Source organism: Gopherus flavomarginatus, chromosome 12 (assembly GCF_025201925.1).
Source record: "Gopherus flavomarginatus isolate rGopFla2 chromosome 12, rGopFla2.mat.asm, whole genome shotgun sequence".
Classification (NCBI taxonomy): domain Eukaryota; kingdom Metazoa; phylum Chordata; order Testudines; family Testudinidae; genus Gopherus; species Gopherus flavomarginatus.
Genome location: NC_066628.1, coordinates 5,678,020 through 5,703,232, shown reverse-complemented (window position 1 = coordinate 5,703,232; position 25,213 = coordinate 5,678,020). Strand labels below are relative to the sequence as shown.

The following is a 25,213-nucleotide window of genomic DNA, read 5'->3' as shown; positions in this document are numbered from 1 at the left end:
TGAGGTGGGAGTAGAGTTGTCGATTGTAGTGAGGGTAGAACTGGGGGTTGAGTTGTTGGTCGTGGTGGGAGTGGAGCTGGGCATTGAGATGGGGGTGGAGTTGTTGGTTATGGTGGGAGTGGATATGGAGGTTGAGGTGGGAGTGGAGTTGTTGGTCGTGGTGGGGGTGGTATTAGCGGTTGAGGTGGGAGTGGAGTTGTCGGTCATGGTGGGAGTTGAACTGGGGATGGAGGTGGGAGTGGAGTTGTCGGTCATGGTGGGAGTGTAGCTGGGGTTTGAGGTGGGAGTGGAATTGTCAGTCGTGGTGGGAGTGGAGGTGGGGGTGGGAGTGGAGTTGTCGGTCATGGTGGGAGTGGAGCTGGGGTTTGAAGTGGGAGTGGAATTGTCAGTCGTGTTGGGAGTGGAGGTGGGGGTGGGAGTGGAGTTGTCACTCGTGGTGGTAGTGGAATGGAGGGTTGAGGGAGGAGTGGTGTTGTTGGTCATGTCGAGGGTTGTGATGGGGGTGGAGGTGGGAGAGGAGCTGGGGGTTGAGTTGGGAGTGGAGTTGTCGGTAGTGGTCAGGGTGGAGGTGGGGGTTGAGGCGGGACTGGAATTGTTGCTCATGGTGGGAGTGGAGCTGGGGGTTGTGGTGGGAGTGGAGTTGTCGGTTGTGGTGGGAGTGGAGCTAGGGGTTGAGGAAGGAGTGGTGCTGTTAGTCATGATGGAGGCTGAGGTGGGAGTGGAGTTGTTTGTCGTGGTCGGGGTGGAGGTGGGGGTTGAGGTGGGAGTGACGCTTGGGGCTGAGGTGGGAGTGGCATTGTTGCTCGTGGCGGAGGTGGAGGTCGGGGTGGGAGTGGAGTTATCAGTCGTGGTGGTAGCGGAACTGAGGGTTGAAGGAGGATTGGTGCTGTTGGTCAGGTCGGGGATGGTGATGGGGGTTGTGGTGGGAGTGGAGTTGTCGGTTGTGGTGGGAGTGGAGCTAGGGGTTGAGTTAGGAGTGGAGTTGTCAGTGCTGGGGGGAGTGGAACTGGGGATTGAGGTGGGAGTGGAATTGTCGGACATGGTGGGGGTGGAGCTGGGGGTTGAGGTGGGAGTGGAGCTAGGGGTTGAGGAAGGAGTGGTGCTGTTAGTCATGATGGAGGCTGAGGTGGGAGTGGAGTTGTTTGTCGTGGTCGGGGTGGAGGTGGGGGGTTGAGGTGGGAGTGACGCTTGGGGCTGAGGTGGGAGTGGCATTGTTGCTCGTGGCGGAGGTGGAGGTCGGGGTGGGAGTGGAGTTATCAGTCGTGGTGGTAGCGGAACTGAGGGTTGAAGGAGGATTGGTGCTGTTGGTCAGGTCGGGGATGGTGATGGGGGTTGAGGTGGGAGTGGAGTTGTCGGTTGTGGTGGGAGTGGAGCTAGGGGTTGAGTTAGGAGTGGAGTTGTCAGTGCTGGGGGGAGTGGAACTGGGGATTGAGGTGGGAGTGGAATTGTCGGACATGGTGGGGGTGGAGCTGGGGGTTGAGGTGGGAGTGGAGTTGTCGGTTGTGGTGGGAGTGGAGCTAGGGGTTGAGGAAGGAGTGGTGCTGTTAGTCATGATGGAGGCTGAGGTGGGAGTGGAGTTGTTTGTCGTGGTCGGGGTGGAGGTGGGGGTTGAGGTGGGAGTGACGCTTGGGGCTGAGGTGGGAGTGGCATTGTTGCTCGTGGCGGAGGTGGAGGTCGGGGTGGGAGTGGAGTTATCAGTCGTGGTGGTAGCAGAACTGGGGGTTGAAGGAGGAGTGGTGCTGTTGGTCAGGTCGGGGGTGGTGATGGGGGTTGAGGTGGGAGTGGAGTTGTTGGTTGTGGTGGGAGTGGAGCTAGGGGTTGAGTTAGGAGTGGAGTTGTCAGTGCTGGGGGGAGTGGAACTGGGGATTGAGGTGGGAGTGGAGTTGTCGCTCGTAGTGCGGGTGGAGCTGGGGTTGGAGGTGGGAGTGGAATTGTCTGTTGTGGTGGGGGTGGTGTTGGGGATTGAGGTGGGAGTGGAGTTGTCGGTGGTGGTGGGGGTGATGTTGGGCGTTGAGGTGGGAGTGGAGTTGTTGGTGGTGGTGCGGGGGGAGCTGGGGGCTGAGGTGGGAGTGGAATTGTCAGTCGTGGTGGGGGTGATGTTGGGGGTTGAGGTGGAAGTGGAGCTGTCGGTCATAGTGGTAGTGGAACTGAGGTTTGAGGTGGGAGTGGAATTGTCTGTGGTGATGGGAGTCAAGCTGGGTGTTGAGGTGGGAGTGGAATTGTTGGTCGTGGCGGAGGTGGAGGTCGGGGTGGGAGTGGAGTTATCAGTCGTGGTGGTAGCGGAACTGAGGGTTGAAGGAGGAGTGGTGCTTTTGGTCAGGTCGGGGGTGGTGATGGGGGTTGAGGTGGGAGTGGAGTTGTCGGTTGTGGTGGGAGTGGAGCTAGGGGTTGAGTTAGGAGTGGAGTTGTCAGTGCTGGGGGGAGTGGAACTGGGGATTGAGGTGGGAGTGGAGTTGTCGCTCGTAGTGCGGGTGGAGCTGGGGTTTGAGGTGGGAGTGGAATTGTCTGTTGTGGTGGGGGTGGTGTTGGGGATTGAGGTGGGAGTGGAGTTGTCGGTGGTGGTGGGGGTGATGTTGGGCGTTGAGATGGGAGTGGATTTGTTGGTGTTGCGGGGGGAGCTGGGGCCTGAGGTGGGAGTGGAGTTGTCGGTCATGGTTGGAGTGGTGTTGGGGGTTAAGGTGAGAGTGGAGTTGTTGGTCGTGGTGGCGGTGATATTGGGGGTTGAGGTGGAAGTGGAGCTGTCGGTCATAGTGGTAGTGGAACTGAGGTTTGAGGTGGGAGTGGAATTGTCTGTGGTGATGAGAGTCAAGCTGGGTGTTGAGGTGGGAGTGGAATTGTTGGTCATGGTGGGAGTGGTGTTGGGGGTTGAGCTGGGGGTGGAGTTGTCAGTCATGGTGAGGGTGGACCTGAGGGTTGAGATGGGAGTGGAATTGTCTGTCGTGGTGGGAGTGGAGGTGGGGATGGAGGTGGGAGTGGAATTGTCACTCGTTGTGGTAGTGGAACTGGGGGCTGAAGGAGGAGTGGTGCTGTTGGTCAGGTCGGGGGTGGTGATGGGGGTTGAGGTGGGAGTGGAGTTGTCGGTTGTTGTAGGAGTGGAGCTGGGGGTTGAGTTGGGAGTGGAGTTGTCGGTCCTGGTCGGGGTGAAGGTGGGGGTTGAGGTGGGAGTGGAGTTGTCAGTCTTAGTGGGAGTGGAGCTTGGAGTTGAGGTGGGAGTGGAATTGTCGGTCGTGGTGGGGGTGGAGGTGTGAGTGGAGTTGTCTGTTGTGGGTGTGGAGCTGGGGGTTGAGGAGGGAGTGGAATTGTCAGTTGTGGTGGGAGTGGAGCTGGGGGTTGAGTTAGGAGTGGAGTTGTCAGTGGTGGGGGGAGTGGAGCTGGGGGTTGAAGTAGGAGTGGAGTTGTCAGTGCTGGGGGGAGTGGAACTGGGAGTTGAGGTGGGAGTGGAGTTGTCGCTCGTAGTGCGGGTGGAGCTGGGGTTTGAGGTGGGAGTGAAATTGTCTGTTGTGGTGGGGGTAGTGTTGGGGATTGAGGTGGGAGTGGAGTTGTCGGTGGTGGTGGGGGTGGAGCTGGGAGCTGAGGTGGGAGTGGAATTGTCTGTAGTGGTGGGGGTAGTGTTGGGGGTTGAGGTGGGAGTGGAATTGTCACTCGTTGTGGTAGTGGAACTGGGGGCTGAAGGAGGAGTGGTGCTGTTGGTCATGTCGGGGGTGGTGATGGGGGTTGAGGTGGGAGTGGAGTTGTTGGTTGTTGTGGGAGTGGAGCTGGGGGTTGAGGTGGGAGTGACGCTTGGGGCTGAGGTGGGAGTGGCATTGTTGCTTGTGGCGGAGGTGGAGGTCGGGGTGGGAGTGGAGTTATCAGTCGTGGTGGTAGCGGAACTGAGGGTTGAAGGAGGAGTGGTGCTTTTGGTCAGGTCGGGGGTGGTGATGGGCGTTGAGGTGGGAGTGGAGTTGTCGGTTGTGGTGGGAGTGGAGCTAGGGGTTGAGTTAGGAGTGGAGCTGTCAGTGCTGGGGGGAGTGGAACTGGGGATTGAGGTGGGAGTGGAATTGTCGGACATGGTGGGGGTGGAGCTGGGGGTTGAGGTGGGAGTGGAGTTGTCGGTAGTGGTCAGGGTGGAGGTGGGGGTTGAGGCGGGACTGGAATTGTTGCTCATGGTGGGAGTGGAGCTGGGGGTTGAAGTAGGAGTGGAGTTGTCGGTTGTGGTGGGGGTGGTGGTAGGATTGGAGTTCTCAGTCGTGGTAGGAGTGGAGCTGGGGGTTGTGGGAGTGGAGCTGGGGGTTAAGGTGGGAGTGGAATTGTCGGACATGGTTGGAGTAGTGTTGGGGATTGAGGTGGGAGTGGAGTTGTCGGTTGTGGTGGGAGTGGAGCTAGGGGTTGAGGAAGGAGTGGTGCTGTTAGTCATGATGGAGGCTGAGGTGGGAGTGGAGTTGTTTGTCGTGGTCGGGGTGGAGGTGGGGGTTGAGGTGGGAGTGACGCTTGGGGCTGAGGTGGGAGTGGCATTGTTGCTCGTGGCGGAGGTGGAGGTCGGGGTGGGAGTGGAGTTATCAGTCGTGGTGGTAGCAGAACTGAGGGTTGAAGGAGGAGTGGTGCTGTTGGTCAGGTCGGGGGTGGTGATGGGGGTTGAGGTGGGAGTGGAGTTGTTGGTTGTGGTGGGAGTGGAGCTAGGGGTTGAGTTAGGAGTGGAGTTGTCAGTGCTGGGGGGAGTGGAACTGGGGATTGAGGTGGGAGTGGAGTTGTCGCTCGTAGTGCGGGTGGAGCTGGGGTTTGAGGTGGGAGTGGAGTTGTCGGTGGTGGTGGGGGTGGAGCTGGGAGTTGAGGTGGGAGTGGAATTGTCAGTCGTGGTGGGGGTGATGTTGGGCGTTGAGATGGGAGTGGATTTGTTGGTGGTGCGGGGGGAGCTGGGGCCTGAGGTGGGAGTGGAGTTGTCGGTCATGGTTGGAGTGGTGTTGGGGGTTGAGGTGAGAGTGGAGTTGTCGGTCGTGGTGGCGGTGATATTGGGGGTTGAGGTGGAAGTGGAGCTGTCGGTCATAGTGGTAGTGGAACTGAGGTTTGAGGTGGGAGTGGAATTGTCTGTGGTGATGAGAGTCAAGCTGGGTGTTGAGGTGGGAGTGGAATTGTTGGTCACGGTGGGGGTGGTGTTGGGGGTTGAGCTGGGAGTGGAATTGTCGGTCATGGTGGAAGTGGTGTTGGGGGTTGAGCTGGGAGTGGAGTTGTCAGTCATGGTGAAGGTGGACCTGAGGGTTGAGATGGGAGTGGAATTGTCTGTCGTGGTGGGAGTGGAGGTGGGGATGGAGGTGGGAGTGGAATTGTCACTCGTTGTGGTAGTGGAACTGGGGGTTGAAGGAGGAGTGGTGCTGTTGGTCGTGTCGGGGGTGGTGATGGGGGTTGAGGTGGGAGTGGAGTTGTCGGTTGTTGTAGGAGTGGAGCTGGGGGTTGAGTTGGGAGTGGAGTTGTCGGTCCTGGTCGGGGTGAAGGTGGGAGTTGAGGTGGGAGTGGAGTTGTCAGTCTTAGTGGGAGTGGAGCTGGGGGTTGAGGAGGGAGTGGAATTGTCAGTTGTGGTGGGAGTGGAGCTGGGGGTTGAGGAAGGAGTGGTGCTGTTAGTCATGATGGGGGCTGAGGTGGGAGTGGAGTTGTTTGTCGTGGTCAGGGTGGAGCTGGGGGTTGAGGTGGGAGTGACGCTTGGGGCTGAGGTGGGAGTGGCATTGTTGCTTGTGGCGGAGGTGGAGGTCGGGGTGGGAGTGGAGTTATCAGTCGTGGTGGTAGCGGAACTGAGGGTTGAAGGAGGAGTGGTGCTGTTGGTCAGGTCGGGGGTGGTGATGGGGGTTGAGGTGGGAGTGGAGTTGTCGCTCGTAGTGCGGGTGGAGCTGGGGTTTGAGGTGGGAGTGGAATTGTCTGTTGTGGTGGGGGTGGTGGTAGGATTGGAGTTCTCAGTCGTGGTAGGAGTGGAGCTGGGGGTTGTGGGAGTGGAGCTGGGGGTTAAGGTGGGAGTGGAATTGTCGGACATGGTTGGAGTGGTGTTGGGGATTGAGGTGGGAGTGGAGTTGTCAGTTGTGGTGGGAGTGGAGCTAGGGGTTGAGGAAGGAGTGGTGCTGTTAGTCATGATGGGGGCTGAGGTGGGAGTGGAGTTGTTTGTCGTGGTCAGGGTGGAGCTGGGGGTTGAGGTGGGAGTGACGCTTGGGGCTGAGGTGGGAGTGGCATTGTTGCTTGTGGCGGAGGTGGAGGTCGGGGTGGGAGTGGAGTTATCAGTCGTGGTGGTAGCGGAACTGAGGGTTGAAGGAGGAGTGGTGCTGTTGGTCAGGTCGGGGGTGGTGATGGGGGTTGAGGTGGGAGTGGAGTTGTCGCTCGTAGTGCGGGTGGAGCTGGGGTTTGAGGTGGGAGTGGAATTGTCGGTCGTGGTGGGGGTAGTGTTGGGGGTTGAGCTGGGGGTGGAGTTGTCACTCATGGTGAGGGTGGAACTGAGGTTTGAGGTGGGAGTGGAATTGTCTGTGGTGATGGGAGTCAAGCTGGGTGTTGAGGTGGGAGTGGAATTGTTGGTCATGGTGGGGGTGGTGTTAGGGGTTGAGCTGTCACTCATGGTGAGGGTGGAGCTGAGGTTTGAGATGGGAGTGGAATTGTCTGTCGTGGTGGGAGTGGAGGTGGGGATGGAAGTGGGAGTGGAATTGTCACTCGTGGTGGTAGTGGAACTGGGGGTTGAAGGAGGAGTGGTGCTGTTGGTCATGTTGGGGGTGGTGATGGGGGTTGAGGTGGGAGTGGAGTTGTTGGTTGTTGTAGGAGTGGAGCTGAGGGTTGAGCTGGGAGTGGCGTTGTCGGTCCTGGTCGGGGTGAAGGTGGGGGTTGAGGTGGGAGTGGAGTTGTCAGTCTTAGTGGGAGTGGAGCTTGGGGTTGAGGTGGGAGTGGAATTGTTGGTCGTGGTGGGGGTGGAGGTGTGAGTGGAGTTGTCTGTCATGGTGGCTATGGAGCTGGGGGTTGAGGAGGGAGTTGAGTTGTCGGTTGTGGTGGGAGTGGAGCTAGGGTTTGTGGTGGGAGTGGAGTTGTCAGTTGTGGTGGCATCGGAGCTGGGGGTCAAGGCAGCAGGGGAGCTGGAGGTCTCAGTGAGAGAGAAACTGGTGGTTGAGGTGGCAGCGGAGCTGGGCATTGCACTGAGAGAGGAGCTGGGGGTCTCAGTGGGAGTGGAGCTGGGGCTTGTACTGGGAGAGGAGCTTTGGGTCTCAGGGGAAGTGGAGATGAGGGTTGCACTGGGAGAGGAGCTTGGGATCTCAGTGGGAGTAAGGCTGGGCATTGCACTGAGAGAGGTGCTGGGGGTCTCAGTGGGAGTGGAGCTGGGGGTTGCAGTGGGAGAGGTGCTGGGGGTCTCAGTGGGAGTGGAGCTGGGGGTTGCAGTGGGAGAGGTGCTGGGGGTCTCAGTGGGAGTGGAGCTGGGGCTCACGGTGGCAGTAAAGTTGGAGGTCGTGGTGGCCTCGCCAGTGGTGGCGCTGGATGTGCTTTGGCTCTGATTTGTACCTGTCATGGTGGAAGTTGCCCCTGGGGAAAGGAAGAACAGCAGCAGTTTATACAGCAGCCGGGTAAGGCCAGTCACTCTTCTTGCCGTGCTTGGAGTCGCCATGTAGTGGCTGCAGTGGAGCTCGCTATTGAGGGCTCTGCTCCTGAGCTAAGGCCTCTGCCTGGACTCTGTGCTCCTTGCAGAGGACCCAGCCAGCTGCCTCCCTACATCAGCATCCTCCTGATTCCTCCCTGTCCCTGCCCTGCTGATGGGGCTGGGAGGTATTTCCAGTCACAAGGAGACGTCTCCACCCAGAACACATCCAAAGACCATGCGCAGTGACCGTTCAGGATGCACAGCCCACCACCCGTGCCGGACAAGCTCCTTCGTTGCTCGCCACCTCCCTATTGCTGACAGCGCCATCAATAGCACATTTCTTGGCCGCTGCTTGCCCTTTTATTCGTCACAGCAGACATTATTTCACTTTCCATAAACCATCTGCCAATGGAACCCGTTCCGCTGGTGATGCCCTGTTTCAGAACTCTCAGGCCACCCTCTCCCAGCTTTTATTAGCTTATTTCTCAACTGTAAATTTAGCTTAAAACACAGTGAGACCCAGAAAAATCCATGAAAATGGATGGGCATTTGTCACTGGTCTTATCCTGGGGCAGAGACAATCTCTTTGTTCCTTGTCTGTGCAGCGCCCAGCACAGAGGGACCCTGATCTCAGCTGGGGCAGGGACTGTCTCTCCCTGTGTGTCTGTGCAGTGCCCGGCACAGCGGGGCCCTGATCTCAGCTGGGATTGGCAGGTGCTTTGGCAGTACAAGAACTGGCAGTAATTGACCAGTCATGGGTGAAATTCTAACAAAAAATATATAAGCAGTTTAAGCTGTGCGTGACGGAGGAACTATTCATCAGATTATAGAAATTCATTCAGTTTCAAACCCAGTGGATTAAATAATCCTTTGTGGTGTCTATTTCCCCACCCACCTCATCCAAAGTTATCAAAGTTTTTTAGAAATGAATTCCTCTGCACAAGCCCCTGGTGAGGCAAGAAAGTATAATTAGCCCCATATTCCATAGGTGGGGAAAAAGGGGGAGAATTACATTGGCCAAGTTCATACAGAAAAGCAGCACAGGAAGGAACTGATGACTTTCAGCCTTGAATCTGAGACTAGAACCAAAGCCCCCCCTGCTCTAACCACTAGATCCTATTCTCCTCCTGGAGCTGGGAACAGAAGCCAGGTGTCGTGACTCCCACTCCTGTACGTTACTCACAAGAACATCATTGTAAAACTAACCATGGCCGTTGTGCCCACTCATTGGGAAATGTGGATCTTTTCATAAATCTTGTTCAGCTTAACTCCCTTGAGATTTAATGGGCCACTTTAGTAAAACCCCAGATCCAAACAACCCCAGAACCTTAAAGGGTTCCAAAATTTGGATCTAGATCTAACTCAAGCACTGATGTGAGCACCTGGGGCTTCTCTCTCACCTCAATAAACCTAGGAAGCGGGACTGGGAGTGGTGGGGGCTATTGTCAACTCCAGGGCAAGTTAGCCTGTGCAAGAAAATCTGTGGTTAGCATGTGTATTATAGCGTCCCCTGGGTGTTTTTAAAGGATCCAAAAGGAATTAGGGAGCCAGGACTCCTGGTGGGTTCTACTCCTATCTCTGCCACTGGCCTGGTCATGTGGCCTCTCTGTGCCTCAGTTTCCCCATTCTATACAGTATGGATAATAATAATGACCCATTTTGTGAAGCTCAGATCAAAGACCCTATATAGCCTAAAATCTCCTTACTGGACTGGATTCCCCAGCGGGTGGAGTCAGTGGGGCCAGATCCCCATCTGGTGTGAATTGGCCATAGCTCCATTGGAGTCAATCAGGCCTGGTCCCCAGCAGGCATAAATCGACTTCAGCTGAGGAACTGGCTCATTCTTACTATTAGGGAATGCCGTAAGCCCTTACCTGTCAAGAGGAGAGAAAAGACCATGAACCCCAAGACAATCCACAAAGGAACGCCGGGAGCCGTCCGGGCACGACCCATCGTGGTGCAGTCAAAAGCGAGATTGTTGGCAATTGGGGGAAAGCTCTGCTTTTTAAAGGCTTTCTGATGTCTCGTTAAGTCCCTGCAGACGTCATTCTGAAGATGACGCTTTCTAACGGCAGGTAATCAGAACACACCTTTTTGGTATTCCTTCACTTCGGTGTCATGCTGATCTTTCCCCCAATACCGCAGAGTGTACCTAAGGGGCAGGGCTAGAAACAATAACTTAAGTTATTAACATCCCTGAGCTGCATGGTCAGGCACGCAGTGATGAAGGCATACAAAAATCCTTATCAGGGGAAGGGAGTGGAAGTGATTATGATAATACTGAAGAGAAGCAGAATGATTTATATTTTTTCTACCCCTCTGGTTTGGGAGAGATCAGGTGGAGTGTGCTGCCATACAAAAAGGCCAGAGGAAAGAATGAGCGGTGTTTGACTAAGTGTTTTAGTTAGATACGCAGGTCACATGTGCTTGGATAGCTAGATACTACAAACAGCGAGATGATGGATGGATGGATAAATAGAAAAGTGAAGGTATGCAGAGCTAGGATAACAGCTAGGCGTGTATTTTTACGTCACCTGCAGCTATTTCTAGCCCCTGATTTGAATGATCTGACCTTTATAAACTGCTTCCTTCCGAAACAATTAGTCACCAGATACGTGATTAGTTTCCAGATATGTGTAGTGTTTTGGTACTATACAGACTTCAGTCGTGGGCCCAAACGTGCGGTGGGTCTCATAGGCTGGGAGAGGCTGTGCCTCCCCCAAACAGCCAGGCGTGGTCTTTCCCACACTCTGCCATGCCCAGGCCCGCCCCCCTCCTGCCGCCACCTCTCTGCCTGCATGTGGCTCCTCCAGTCCCCATGTGCTCTGGCCAGGGCTGGCACTCCAGGACTAGGGGAGCTGGGGCCCTGTGCTACCCGCCTTCCTGGTGCTCTGGGGCTGGGGGGCAGGGGGAGCTGGGGCCCTATGCTATCCGCCTTCCCGGTGCTCTGGAGCAGGGGGGCGGGGGGAGCTGGGGCCCTGTGCTACCCACCTTCCTGGTGCTCTGGGGCTGGGGAGGTTGTGGCCATGTGCCGCCCACCCTCCTGGTGCTCCTTTGGGGCTGGTGGGGCTAGTCTGAAGTAGGGCTTGGGGTAGATAGTTGTGGTGTGGCGGGAACTTTGGGCTCCAGCGGGGGAGAGGGGAGCGGGACCTCAGATGAAAGGGGTGAGGAGGGGGCTAGCTTCCCCCAGCCAGCGGTTCACACGCTGCCCATGGGCCCAAACATATTTTTCTTCTGCAAAAGTTTTGCATAAGCAAATCTTGTCTCTCAGGAATGCAATGTGGATCAAAGAGAAAACTGGACTGGGCATTGTCAAAAGTCTAGGTATAGCTTTCCCCATGACTAGCCCAGCCCTGCTAGCAACCAGCTGGAAATCAAAGGGCCAGATTTTCAAGGGGTATTTAGGCACCTATCTTACTAGGCATCCATCTGCATCTTTAGGGATCAAAATGACTTGGAAAATTTGGCCTCAAATCTCTTATTGACAAGGGGTTAAATCTGAAATTGACCTAAGGTTAAAATGAAACTGACTAAAAGTTCAGGGGTTTGTTGATCAATGCATTGCTCCATATTTGTGCCGCATAACTCCGTTCATCTCAATGGCCTGCAATCAAAACAGAGGCACACGATGGTGAATTTGACTCTTTGGGCCAGATCCTCAGCCGGTGTGAATGAGCAAACCTACGTCGATTTCCGTCCACTGAAGAGCTGGATCTGACTGGCTAGTCTGTTTTCACTGTCCAGTCTGAATGAAATAAAGAAAAATGAAAACCCGCCAGGGGGTATAAGAAAGAATCAATTCAATTTTTAATTGTTCTCAGTTTTAATCCTTTAAGTGACTTAGATCAGGAAATGGGGGTGTGTTGTGAATAGATGACTTGAAATGAACAGTCTCTGTTTAGTTACTATAAATAAAAATATGGTTTAAAACCAAGGTGAATCAAGTTACTGAGGGATTAGGTTACTGTCAGCAGTAGCTTGCTTTTTATCAGATTAATTCTTTCTTTCTTGGTCAGTTTAATTCTTCCTTTTTGCATCATGCTCTGCCTTTTCCTTTGTGTTTGACTACAGGATAATTACATGCCGGGGTATCTGTACACCAGGGCGTTTTTAAAGGCTCCAAAAGGAATTAAACGGATTGATTTTCACAGAGAGTTGGGCTCCTCATTTTAGATTTGAAAGACTCAGCTGTTAAACCCACGGGCAGGGAGGTAGGAACATAGGGTCAAGTTATAAGGTTATAGCTGCAGATAAATGCGTGTGTGCACATGTGACTCAGACCAATTCAGATCCAAATATTTTATTGGCATGGCAATGGGATAAACAAAGAGGGGCTGAGCCAGAGCCAGAGCGGGGAAGAGAGAGACTATAGAGGCCCTGCAAGTGGTGCAGCCCGTGACTAATATTTCTGAATGAATCGGGAAGGCAGCTGGCTTTCGCCCTGCCATGGCACACAGCCAGGAGACAGCAAAGTTGGTGCTTCTCAGTTCTGCAGTGGGATGCCTGGGCCCCACCCACACCCACTCAACCCGCTGACCTGGGGCTATTTTGGTCGTGGGAGGGTCCTGCGTGTGCATGGATTTCAGAGACCTCGCTCTTTGAGATACAGAGAGCAGGACAGTTGGGAGCCAGTTAGGGGAGAGGGCAGTTGTGCAGGGGGAGGAGAGTATAGGGGTGTGTGTGTGCATGCGTGTGATATGAAAGAGCCGTGAAGACAGCAGGTTCTAATCTGTGCAGGAGAATAATAAACAGAGGGAATAGAAATCAAAACCCAGCCAAAAAATCCCTAATCCTAACCAAACCCTTCCAGTTCCTTCTGTCTAGTGAGGCATCAGCACCCCTCTGTCTCTAACAGGGTTCCCCTCTGTCCTCTTTTCATCTCATTGAGTTCTTTCCCTTCAGAGGAGGGAAATCTGGCAACGTGTCCCAAACTCCACTCCAGCATAAATGGGTGGGAGGGGAGTCACTCTGGATTTACATGGAGGTCACTGGGGGATCCAGCCCTGACTCCGTTGACGTCAGCGGGATCACTCCAGATATACACCAGGGTCACTGAGATCAGAATCCAGCCTCGACTCCAGTGACTTCACAGTCACGCTGGATTAGCAGCTCTGGTGCTGGGGGCCAGCTGATCCCGTCAACTCTTTCCCTTTCAGGATTCATTCCTGAGGTTGCCCCAGTGTCAGAAATATTCCAGGACTCCCTCGGGATCTAAAGTTAGATGATGGAGTAATGCCAGCTGCCATGATGAGGGGTTTCTAAACTGATCCAAAAGCCAACAAAAAGGTGCCCATTCATTTCAGTGGATTTTGGTTTGGGCCCTAAATATGATAGTTTAGGAGGTAGGGATTGGGGATTAGAGATTAGATTATATATAAATATTTTTAGGTTATGTAAGGGAGAGCTTTGGGATCCAAAACTACGATTTAGGGATTAGAATTTAGAGATTAAGGTGAGATCTTTACCCTGACTCCTCTCCATGCGTGGCTGGTACAAGGACAACAGCAACGGCCAGGTCCAGAGGGGGGAAGAACCTCCCGATGCAGGGACTGCGGATGACAGCCAGAATGTCGCCTTCTGGGGATGCCCTCACTGGGCCTGTTTTAGGGAGCTGAAAGGCTCAGGGCTAAAGCTGGGTGGGAGATTCCTGGCAATGCTGCAGGCCAAAGGGCACCCTGGGGAGATTGGGTATTAGAGGTGAAAGATTAGGAATAAGTGTTACAGGATGAGAGATTAGACGGTGTTTAGAGTTAGAAAGGTAGAAGCCTTTAAAGTGAAGGATTAGATGGGAGATATTATGGATCAGAGATTAAAAATGCAGGATTATATATTAAATAGCAGGGATTAGAGATGGAAGAGTAGAAGGATTAGAGACAGATAGTATACATTATGGATTACAGATTAAATTAGGGAGTAGAGATTAGGGATTTGATTTGCACCATTTTAGAATCTGCCTTGGAATGTTCATTTTTGCACACCGTCTTTCTCAGAGTGGTTTGCGTCTCTTTAGTGACTTCTCATTCTGTTAAAATCCAAAAATGTTCCACCAGGGTCATGTTTAAAGGTGCAGTTGTCTGTAATGATCTGATCACCTACTTTTTTGAGAAAAAGAAAGTGTGTTGTGGTGATGCACACAGGCTCAACCAAGACTGGGGTCCCACTGTGCCGGGTGCTCAGGGCCAGCACTTCCATTAGGCGACCCTAGGTGGTCGCCTATGGCGCCAGAATTCAGTGGGCGGCATTTTGTGCGCTTCCCTCGGGGCGCACGGGAGCTTCCGGTTCCGCTCCCATTGCACCGCGAATAAGGACCTTCTGCCGATGTGCCACGGAAAACAGCGGCAGGCTATTGAGCAGCTCAATGACTGCCGCTGTCGCCTGCAGCATTTTGGTGGAGGGTCCTTCTGCGTCAGCGCAATGGGAGTGGAACCAGAAGCTCCCGCGCGCCCTGTGGGGAGCACACAAAATGCCACCCACCGAATTCTGCCTAGGGCACCAGAAATCCTGGTGCCACTCCTGCGGGTGCTGCACAAACTCACAGCGAGAGACAGTCCCTGCCCCAGCTAAGATCAGTGCCTCGTTGTGCCGGGTGCTGCACAGACACAGCGAGAGACAGTCCCTGCCCCAGCTGAAATCAGGGCCCTGTTGTGCCGGGCGCTGCACAGACACAGAGAGACACAGTCCCTGCCCCAGCTGAGATCAGGGCCCCATTGTGTCGGGTGCTGCACAGACACACAGGGAGAGACAGTCCCTGCCCCAAAGAGTTTACAATCTAAAGAGATAGAATTATTCACTCCCCCCACTGTTTTATAAATGGAGGAACTGAGGCGCAGAGAGATGAATTGATGTACCCAAGGTAACACAGGGAGATTTCCCGATTCCCAGCCCACAGCCTTCACCACCGAACAAGCCACTGTAATGTAAACCTGCTCCGCTGGGTTAGCACGTGACCATGTCTTCCCCTATAGCTCACCCACCCAAGAGAATTACTCTTTCAGCGCAAGTGTTAGGAGTAGTAAAGTGGTCACTGTGGGGTTACTCGGGTTACCCAGAGCGTTATGGGATGGCCCATGCTCCACCCCTCCCTTATGTCCTCTTTAGCTAGGGGCTGGTTCCCTCCCCTCTCCCCGACACTGATCCGAAGCTGAATAAAGCAACACGTTCCCAGACTGCTGCTGTCCTGTAACCAGCATGCTGCTTGTGCACTGAGCAGTTCCTTTGCATCACTGGTGCTGCAGGTTGCAAGTTCGATCCCGGCTGCATGTCTGTCCTTTGCGATGAAGATCATGCAATTTTCTTCCCTGCAAAGTCACTGGTGGCCTATAGGTGGGTCCGATGCCCCATTTTCCAGTTGAGCATTGCTTCCAGGGGCTCAGAGGAACACCCACGAAATGCCATGATGAGTCGGGGGTTGGCAAACTCTCCTGCGTAATCCTTTGTCCTCAGATAAATTCCTTTCCTTGGCATTTGGAGAGCTTTACAAACACTCATTCCCTTAAGCATTCTTACAGCTTCCTTGTGAAGTAGGTAAGGCCGACACCCGTTTCACGCAAGGAGAAGCTGAATAATAACATGCTTGACTTCAGCCAATGCTCCATTCCCAGAACTGGGGAGAGAACCCAAGAGTCCTGGCCTCCAGCCCACCTGCTCTAACCCCCTAGCCGATACCGCCTCGAATGTTTATCATTCTACGTCATTGACTGGCATTCCTACAATTCCTGCAGTTGCTGCGTAGGTAAATATCTCCCTGCTTGATGAGCGTACAAGGTCGAGATTTTCATAGATGGCCAAGGGATTTAGACACATACTGCCCATTCATTTTCATTGCTCAGACCTAATTATTAATGTCTAATCTCTAAAGAGTTTAGATACATAAACCCGTTAATTTTAAATCACCTGGTTCTAATTGCTACTCTCCAGGATGTCTAGACACATCATCTTATTACTTCTAATCACTCATTCTTAATTGCTAATCTCTAATCACTAAAGGATTTAGACACATAATTGCCATAAATCTCTAATCTATTCTAATATATAAACCCTAATCTCTAAGGGGTTTAGATGCATAATTCAATCCCTAATATCTACTCCCAGTCTCTGAGAGATCTAGACACATAACACCCATTAATTTCAATCCCTAATATCTAAGGGATTTGGACACATAACACTACTAATTTCACTCCCTTATATCTACCATTTTTGGCTGCATAACGTCCATTAATTTTAGTTCCTCATGTCTAAGGGATTTGGACACAGAATCCCATTAATTTAATTCACTCGTCCCTTTTTCCAATTTTTAAGAAATCTAGACACGATACTCATTCATTTTAATCCCAAATTTCTAATCCCTAATGTGTAAGCAGGGCGGGCACTTCCATTTAGGCGATCTAGGCGGTTATCTAGGGCACCAGGATTTGGAGGGGGGTGGCATTTTGCCGTCCTTGGCGGTAATTCAGCAGCGAGGGGTCCTTCCGCGCTCCGGGTCTTCGGCAGCAATTCTGCGGCGGGTCCTTCACTCGCTCCGGGACCCGCCGCTGAAGTGCCCCGAAGACCGGGAGCGCGGAAGGCCCCCCCCCCCGCCGCCGAATTGCAGCCAACCGGAGGTGCGGAAGGACCCCCGCCTAGGGTGCCAAAAACCCTGGCGCCGCTCCTGTGTGTAAAGAATTTAAACACATATCACCAATTACTTTCAATCCATATTCACTAATCCCAATCTCTCAGGGATTTGGATGTGTAACGCCCGTTCATTTTACTCCCCAATCTGTAGTCTCTAGTACATAAGGGCTTTAGACACCAAACCCTGATTGATCTGAATGGGAGATGTGTGTCTTTAAATATGTTGACCCTCTAACTGGAGAAATGAGTCTGTATATGGGGGGAGCTCAGAGTAGATTTCCCATGTGCAGGGTCAGCAGGTCTCTGCATCGCCACTCACCCCTTTCTCTTTCCCCAGGGCTCCCCCTTCCTCCTCTCTTCTGCGTCTCTAGTTCTTCATGAGCTCTCTAGCTCTATGCCAGAGTCAGCCGCCCTGTGTCTGCTGTGTAGAAAGTAGCTGGCTGGTTGGGTGCGTCTCCTCAGCAGGGATCCTGGGATCTGAAATAAGAAGGGGAGACATGGTTCTTTAATAGGGCCACGAGTGAAGGAAGTCAATGGAGTCAGGGCTGGATTCTGATTTGAGTGACTCCAGTGTGAATCTGGAGTGACTCCACTAATGTCAATGGAGTCAGGGCTGGATTCTGATGACAGTGACCCTGGTGTGAATCTGGAGTTACCCCACTGGTGTCAATGGCATCAGGGATTGGACTTTGATCTCATGGTGTAAATCTGGAGTGACCCCATTGCAATGAATGGAGTCAGGGGCAGATTCTGACCTCAGTAACCCCAGTGCTAAAGTGGAGTGGCTCCAAAGAAATGAATGTATTTACACTGGTGAAACTAAAATCAGTATTCCACCCCTGGTCTATAAAGACAGTGATCATGGGCCATAATCTGTCCTTTATGCCAACTATAATGCAATAAAATGTAATATCTCCATTAGAGTCAGTGAAGAATAGAGCTCTGACTCCACTGACATCAGTGGAGTCACTCCAGATTCACACTGGGGTCACTCAGATCAGAATCCAGCTCTGACTCCATTGACATCAGAGTCACTTTGGAATCATACAGGGTTATTGAGATCACAATCCAGCGCTGACTCCAGTGACATCAGTGGAGTCACTCAGCTCAGAATCTTGGCTGCAGTGGGGTCCCTCTGGATTTACCTTAATTTAATTTACGTCATAACCCAGCCCTTAGCAGTTGAATGACTGGGTGGGGATTATCATTCTCATATTTAACATTGTGGTTTCCCCTAGAAATCTCAGCCCCATCAGGCCCCATTCGTGCTAGGGGCTGTACAAATATACCTGGGGTGACAGTCTTTGCTCTGAAGACCTTACAGTATGAATCCCACGCCCACGTTGCAGCTCAGACTCACCACACACAGGAGGCAGAGCAGGACGAGGAAGACAAACATGGCAGCCAGACAGATGAGGATGATGGCCCAATATGGCAGACCGCTGGCAGCTGGTACTAGGGAAAACAGAGAGAGAAAGGGCCAATTTTGTATAGCGAAGCCAGTGACAGTTGCTCTGTAATCACAGCTCAGCAAGAGAAAAGGGAACAGATTGGTAAGCACCTACTGGCGACTCACCCATTACGGGATAACAGTCTACAACTGCCAACTGCTGATGAAGTGGTTCCTTTGGCACAGTGGTTCCTAAACTTTAACAGCCTGTGAACCCCTTTCACTAGCACGTCAAATCTCGCGAACCCCCTCTTAAAAATGAATATTTCCAGGGATGTTCTCCTTTAGCTGAGTATAAATTATAAAAGCAGTGATCTTGGAAATATCAAATTTGTTTTATGACATGCTTATTACACACTATTTATTAATTATTATTTATCATTACAGTATTTTTATTACATTATGAAAACGGCGACACTCTTCCAAGATCTCACTTCTGTAGCGGGTATCACTTTGAATAAGCCTGTTCTAAAACAAGACTCCTAGGTTTCATCGAGGAGTATCAGATGTGAAACAGCAGGAAGGTATTTAAGAAGCCAACTCAAAGAGTTCCTCCTACACAAGCATTCAGGGCATGAGCAGTCCAGGCAAACAACGCACGTTACAACAAAGCTTATACTTGTTCTTCACAATAATTTTAAAAACAAGACTAGCTGCCTATTTAATTTTAAAAACAGCAAAAAATATTCACCTCCCTTTCTGTTTCTCATAAGGAGTCTTGAAGTTTCAATCTCCTCAGTGTGATAGATAGGCTCGCTTTAATCTGCTTAGCTCTTGGAAGTCCAGGGGCTCTGGTCTGCTGGCCCCGGGCTGCCCGGGGTCGCTAGGGACAGCTCTGTCCGCCATTAGGGATTTTTTTCCCGAGAACCCCCGTAACATTTCACAAACCCTCCATGGGTTCATGAACCCCAGTTTGGGAACCACTACTCTAGCACAAACGGTAACATGGGGCTGTCCTGCTGGCAGGCCAAGGTTCAAATCCTACTCATGACCGGCATGTATAGAAGCAGCTGCCCGACTGAAAACACAGTACTCAACCATTGTAGTGCTGCAGTAACATATACTGTGAACTCCACTTGTGGACCCTTCCTCTAGGATGCCGGAGTCCTTCTTTTTAAAGGTACTCTGCTGGCTGGCTGGGTGTTTCAAGACGTAGTTCAAAACCACCTCTTTAAGCCCCGGCTTCTTCATCTTAGTTCCTCCAGTGTATACCCAGAATAACGCTATTGACCTCAGTGGGGGCTCACTGACATTATTCTGGAAATACAGCAGAGTCACTGAGCGCAGAATCTGGTCCCAACTCCATTGATGTCAATGGACGTCACTCCAGATTTGTAGCTGAGCCGCTAAGATCAGAATCCAGCCCTGACTCCGTTGATGTCAATGGGGGTCACTCTGGCCCCATTGACTCCATGGAGCTGTGGCAGATTCACACCAGATGGGATCTGGCCCCCTTGACTCCATGGAGCTGTGGCAGATTCACACCAGATGGGATCTGGCCCCCTTGACTCCATGGAGCTGTGGCCTATTCACACCAGGTGGGATCTGGCCCCCTTGACTCCATGGAGCTGTGGCAGATTCACACCAGGTGGGATCTGGCCCCCTTGACTCCATGGAGCTGTGGCCGATTCACACCAGGTGGGATCTGGCCCCATTGACTCCATGGAGCTGTGGCCAATTCACACCAGGTGGGATCTGGCCCCCTTGACTCCATGGAGCTGTGGCCAATTCACACCAGGTGGGATCTGGCCCCATTGACTCCATGGAGCTGTGGCCAATTCACACCAGGTAGGATCTGGCCCCATTGACTCCATGGAGCTGTGGCAGATTCACATCAGGTGGGATCTGGCCCCCTTGACTCCATGGAGCTGTGGCAGATACACACCAGGTGGGATCTGGCCCCATTGAGTCAATGGAGCTGTGACCGATTCACACCAGGTGGGATCTGGCCCCATTGACTCCATGGAGCTGTGGCCAATTCACACCAGGTGGGATCTGGCCCCATTGACTCCATGGAGCTGTGGTCAATTCACACCAGGTGGGATCTGGCCCCATTGAGTCAATGGAGCTGTGGCCGATTCACACCAGGTGGGATCTGGCCCCCTTGACTCGGTGGAGCTTTGGCAGATTCACACCAGGTGGGATCTGGCCCCATTGACTCAATGGAGCTGTGGTCGATTCACACCAGGTGGGATCTGGCCCCATTGACTCAATGGAGCTGTGGTCGATTCACACCAGCTGTTTGACGAAGCCGCAGAGGCTATTTTCACTGTTGCTCCCCCCAGCAACTGCTGTGTCTGAGCTGAGCGGCTCCGGGAGGGCCCGGGAGATGTGGGTGAGGCCGTGTCTGAGAAACAGGACGGGGCTCCACACCCCACCGTAGGGAGGGGAGCTATGATGGGAGGCTGTGCCCTATCTCTGTCATGTCACCGTACACTTCCTAATCCTGACCAGGCTGTCACCATACCAGTGCTGGGTGGAGCTGCGGTTCTGGGGGCTAGGGATGTGCTGGCATCAGGGGTGTTGCGAGCTGAGGGGGTCCTGGTGGCAACTGCAGACGTAGCGACGTCTCGGGTGGTGAGAGCTGGAGCAGTCGAAGTGGAGTCAGCAGGGGAGACAGTGGCTCCGGTCACAGCGCCCTGGAGAGGGGACGTGGCATCTCCGGTCATGGTGCCCTGGGGAGGGGACATGGTGGCTCCGGTCGCAGTGCCCATGGGAGGGGACATGACATCTCTGGTTCCGGTGCCCGATGGACAGGATGTAGTGTCTCTGGTCACGGCGCTCTGGGGAGGGGACATGGCGGCTCCGGTCATGGTGGCCAGTAGAGGGGACGTAGCGGCTCTGGTTGTGGTTCCCTGGAGAGGGGATGTGGCATCTCCGGTCGCGGTGCCCTGTGGATAGGACGTGGCATCTCCAGTCGTGGTGCCCTGTGGATGTGACGTGGCATCTCCAGTCATGTTGCCTTGGGGAGGGGAGGCGGCAGCTCCAGTCATGTTGCCCAGGGGAGGGGAGGTAGTGGCTCCTGTCGTGGTGCCCAGGGAAAGGGAGATGGTGATTCCAGTCATGGTGCCCGGGGGAGGGAACATGACGGTTCCGGTCGTGGTGCCCAGGGGAGGGGATGTGGCGGTTCCAGTTATGGTGCCCTGGGGAGGGGATATGGCAGTTCTGGTCATGGTGCCCTGGGGAGGGGACGTAACGGCTCTGGTCACGGTGCCCAGGGGAGGGGATGTGGCGGTTCCAGTTACAGTGCCCGGAGGAGGGGACGTGGCGGCTCCGGTCACGGTGCCCAGAGGGGGGGACGTGGCAGCTCTGGTCACGGAGCCCAGAGGAGGGGACGTGGCGTCTCTGGTCATGGTGCCCAGGGGAGGGAAGGTGGCGGCTCCGATCACGGTGCCCAGGGGAGGGGAAGTGGCGGCTCCAGTCACGGTGCCCGGGGGAAGGGACGTGTCGGTTCCAGTCACGGTGCCCGGGGGAGGGGACGTGTCAGTTCCAGTCACGGTGTCCGGGGGAGGGGATGTGGTGGATCTGGTCCGGGGGGTCTCAGCAGTGGACGTAACTCCTGAATGTGCTAGACAGGGAAGATAATGAGAGTTGCTCATGTAAATACAGCCCCCTTCTCCCTGCCGGAGTCCCCCCCAGTGCATGCCCCTCCCGCCACCGGGTCAGTGCCCTGCCGGCCCGGTTGGTCTCAGCTCTGCCCACTGGAGCTGTGTTTCTCCTTGTAGAAATACTGAAATCTGCCTGGGGCTGGAGCACAGCTTCCCCTACAGTGACTAGGCCACTCACCGGGGACGTGCGGAAAATCATCAGGAGAGCTCGATCTTCTGTCTGGGCGTCTGAAACCCCCATCCCCCTACTCGACCGTGTTCCGGGTTCCCCCTTATGGCATCATCCCTTCATCTTAGCGTTACCGTTCAGTGGTTAGAACAGTGGTGGGGGTGGGTAGCCGGACTCCTGGGTTTTATTCTCTGTTATGGGAAAGGAGTGGGGTCTAGTGGTTAGAGCAGGGGAAGCTGGGAGTCAGGACTCCTGGGTTCTATCCCCAGCCCTGGGAATGGGTGTGGGGCTGGTCGGTTAGAGCAGGACTTGTGTGACTGTAGGTGGGACACTGCCCATCTGTAACTCACTTTCTGCCTGTTGTAAGGGGCACTGGGGCAAGCCCTGACTGCGAGGGGACGGCGCCCATTGCCCCGCAGCATGGCGCCCCGTAGTGCCTCACTGGAGCATTGGTGCCAGGACTGACTGTGAGGGGAGAGCGCCTGTACCCTGCTCCCTGCAGCAGCCCATCACCTACCCCCCCATTTTCTGCGTATTGCATAGCTTGACTGTCCTGGCCTTGGGAACATGGGGCTGGTTCCAGCTTCCCGTTAGGTTTCTGCTCTAGATTCCACAGCCTATAGGGGAGAAAACAGAATGATTGACGGCCGCTGCATCTTTCACTGGAGCTCAGAGCCAGGCCTGGAGCAGCCTTGGGCCTATTCTTACTTTTCATTTCTCTTATCATAGCCCCCAGAAGCCCCACTCACAGCCCAGGGCCCCGGGGCGCTAGGTGCTGTTCAGACACAGCACATAAAGACAGTTCCCTGCCCCCAGCCGCTTCCTACACTGGGACGCTAATTCTGGTCGTAAATCCCAGGCGGTGTCCTGCTCTGTGAATCACACGTTGCATAGTTTCTGGCTGGATGACGCTCAGGATGATCTGTTTCTAACTGTCTTGGCGATAAACAGCTAAACAGAGGGCTGGATGTGATCCGCAGGCCTGGGTTTCCTCCTCCAAAGAATAAAGACAAGGCTGGGTTAGGGCAGGCTGATCATATCTTTCAGGCAGTGGGACAAAGGTGAGCCAGGTTCTATTTTCAGTTCTGCCTGCATGACCTCGGGCAAATCATGGCATCACCCAAACAGATATCAGGGCCCCATTGTGACAGGTGCTGCACAGACACACAGCGAGAGACAGTCCCTGCCCCAGCTGAGATCAGGTCTCGTTGTGCTGGGCACTGCACAGACACACAGGGAGACACAGTCCCTGCCCCAGCTGAGATCAGGGCCCTGCTGTGCCAGGCGCTGCACAGACACACAGGGAGAGACAGTCCCTGCCCGGAAGATCTTACAAATTAAGTAGACCGGATATTTAATAATGATGATAACAGACAAGGGAATTAATATTATCCCCATTTTACAGGTGGGAACTGACTCACAGAGAGATGAAGCCACTTGTCTGCTGTAAGTGCTCAGTATTAGCACAACAGGCTCCTGGTCCATGACAGGTTCCTGGGCTCTACGTGTCCTGCCTCTCACAGGCTGGGGAATTCCTCCCAGCGAGTCCAGTACTGAGCCCAGTGACCCGATTGCCTCTGGGTTCACTTCAGCACCATCTCACCTGCCAGCGGAGCAGTGTTTTCCAGACTCTAAAAAGCTGAGCTCCCCGCATCAAATAAAGGAATGCAGTCGTGTCCCCACTACAGCCATCATGTTTCCTAACGACCCTACTGAAAACAAGCTGCCACTCAGAGCAGATTGTGTAGGTCTTTCCGTTATCATCCTCTCTCTCCCTTCTGGCAAAAGCAGAGAAATAACGAGCAATGCTGAGATTTAAATGATCATCCTTGGCATCTGGATCAGCAGCCATTCAGATGCACAGGGCAGTTCCCCCCCGCCCTCAGAGTGATGGGCTCAGGCTGTCTGCAAACTCAGTCAGACATTGGTTACACTCTGGGAGCGTTTTCAAGGTTATCTCCCCAACTATAACAGCTGGAGACTTCCTTTGTGTCTGAAATGAAAGCTGAAGACCTTGGCCAGCAAACCAGAGAGGTTCAGAGCTTTGGGACACGCTGCATTCGAGGGTGAACAAAACCCACCCTTACCTGGGAAGTGTAGAACTAAAATCAGCACCGGGATTAGCCCGAACACAGCCTGGGGTGAGTCTCGCCACCACTGCATGCTGAACGCTGTACTTAGCCGAATGCTTCAAATCCTCAGGCATCTGCCAGGCACATCCTGGTGGCTGGCAGCTTAAGTACCGTCCTGCCTCGTCCTATAAGTCACACCGTCATGGCGGGAGAGGACAGTTTATTATAGGGTGCAGTGATGTAGCATTTCAGGTTCAAGGGTGCGGACCGGAACAACTCCCTCAGAAGCAGTTTATTTTTGTCAAGAAATGGCGAGAATGGAGCTTCTGATCATGGACTTTCTCAGGCCACGCGGGTGCTTAGCGCAGGACAGGTTAGGACAGAGACATGGGGGAGTAATGAACGTGATGGATGGCATAAAGGCGGCATGTAAGGTCCCAGTTTCCTTTCATCTACCCTGGTGTTACTCCACCAAGGTGGTCTAGTAGTTAGAGTGTGTGTGCGGGGGGGCTGCAAGTCAGGACTCCTGGGTTCTGTTTTCAGCTCTGGGAGGGAAGTAGGGTCTAGGGGTTACAGCAGGGGGCTGGGAGCCAGGACTCCTGGGTTATCTTCCCAGGTCTGGGTGGGGAGTGATGGCTAGTTTGGGGGTCCTGGATTCTATTGCTGAGTCTGGAGGGGAAGTGGATAAATGGTTAGAGTACTGGGGGCTGTGACTGCAGATTCTTATGTTGTGGTTTGGCTCTCCCGCTGACTTACCATGTCACCCCAGTGCTCTGGGCCTCAGTTTCCCCACCTGCTAAACCAAGGTAACAACAACCACCCTCACCTCTCCCTGGGCTGAATTCTTATTTCTGAAGTGCTTTTGAGATTCCCTGCATGCAAGAAGCCACCGGCATGGGAAATTCTTTGTTTGCAGAAGTCCTGCTGAACCTGTGGAACTCACTGCTACATGATCGCCCTGAGGCCAAGCGCTTGGCAGGAGACAACAGTAAACGTGGACATTGACACAGAGAATGAAAACAAAGACAATTATGTGAGGCTACAAAAATACAAAAAATAAATCATACTAATGAATTAACCCCCCCCCCCCAGCCGCTAGTTATTAGGGGTCAGGAGGAAACGTCTCTCTTACGAGCTGATTATTCCACAAATTACCATGAAGGGGACGTGTAGTGGCCCTTCCTCTTAAGCAACTGATGCAGGCAAGCTGTCTGAGAGGCGACTGGGCTATGTGGACCATGGGTCTGATCCTGTCTGGGGCTAGCTATGAAAGTCACACAGGGTGCGAGACAACTAGGGAGCAGGTGATGCTCTGTCCCCACCTCCTGGGATCTCCACCAATGGCCCCAGGACACAGCGCGTGGCTATACGCCCAGTGCAATGACCAGCGCATCGCAGGCTACCATAGGTGCATATGCCCTCTCCCTCCTGCATGCTATCCGCCAGGAGGATGGTTGTGTTACCTGTGCTGCAGGGAGTGGGTTAGGGGTGGGGCTCAGCAGGGGTCTTGCTCTCCCCTGGCAGCCAGTACTGGCCGCAGTGCCCCAGTGCTGCGCTAGGGGGCACTGTGCTGCAGGGAGCTGGGTGGGGCTCAGCGGGAGTGCTCTGCCCTCACAGTTGGTGCTTCGTGCAGTGTCCCAGTACAGTGCTAGGGGGCACTGTGCTGCAAGCAGCAGGGTGGGGGGCCTAGAGGTGGTGCTTTCCCCTCAGTCAGTGCTGACCCCAGTGCACCAT

The 25,213-nt window shown here is 53.7% G+C and overlaps 1 long non-coding RNA gene across 1 annotated transcript; it reads left to right on the top strand.

Moving 5' to 3' along the window:
* Positions 1-934: 934 nt before the first annotated feature.
* LOC127032365 (uncharacterized) lies at positions 935-5,905 on the top strand. The gene is made up of 3 exons (XR_007768769.1): positions 935-1,066; positions 1,338-1,433; positions 5,820-5,905. It is a non-coding gene; the product is annotated as an uncharacterized LOC127032365 (long non-coding RNA).
* The last annotated feature ends 19,308 nt before the right edge of the window (positions 5,906-25,213 follow it).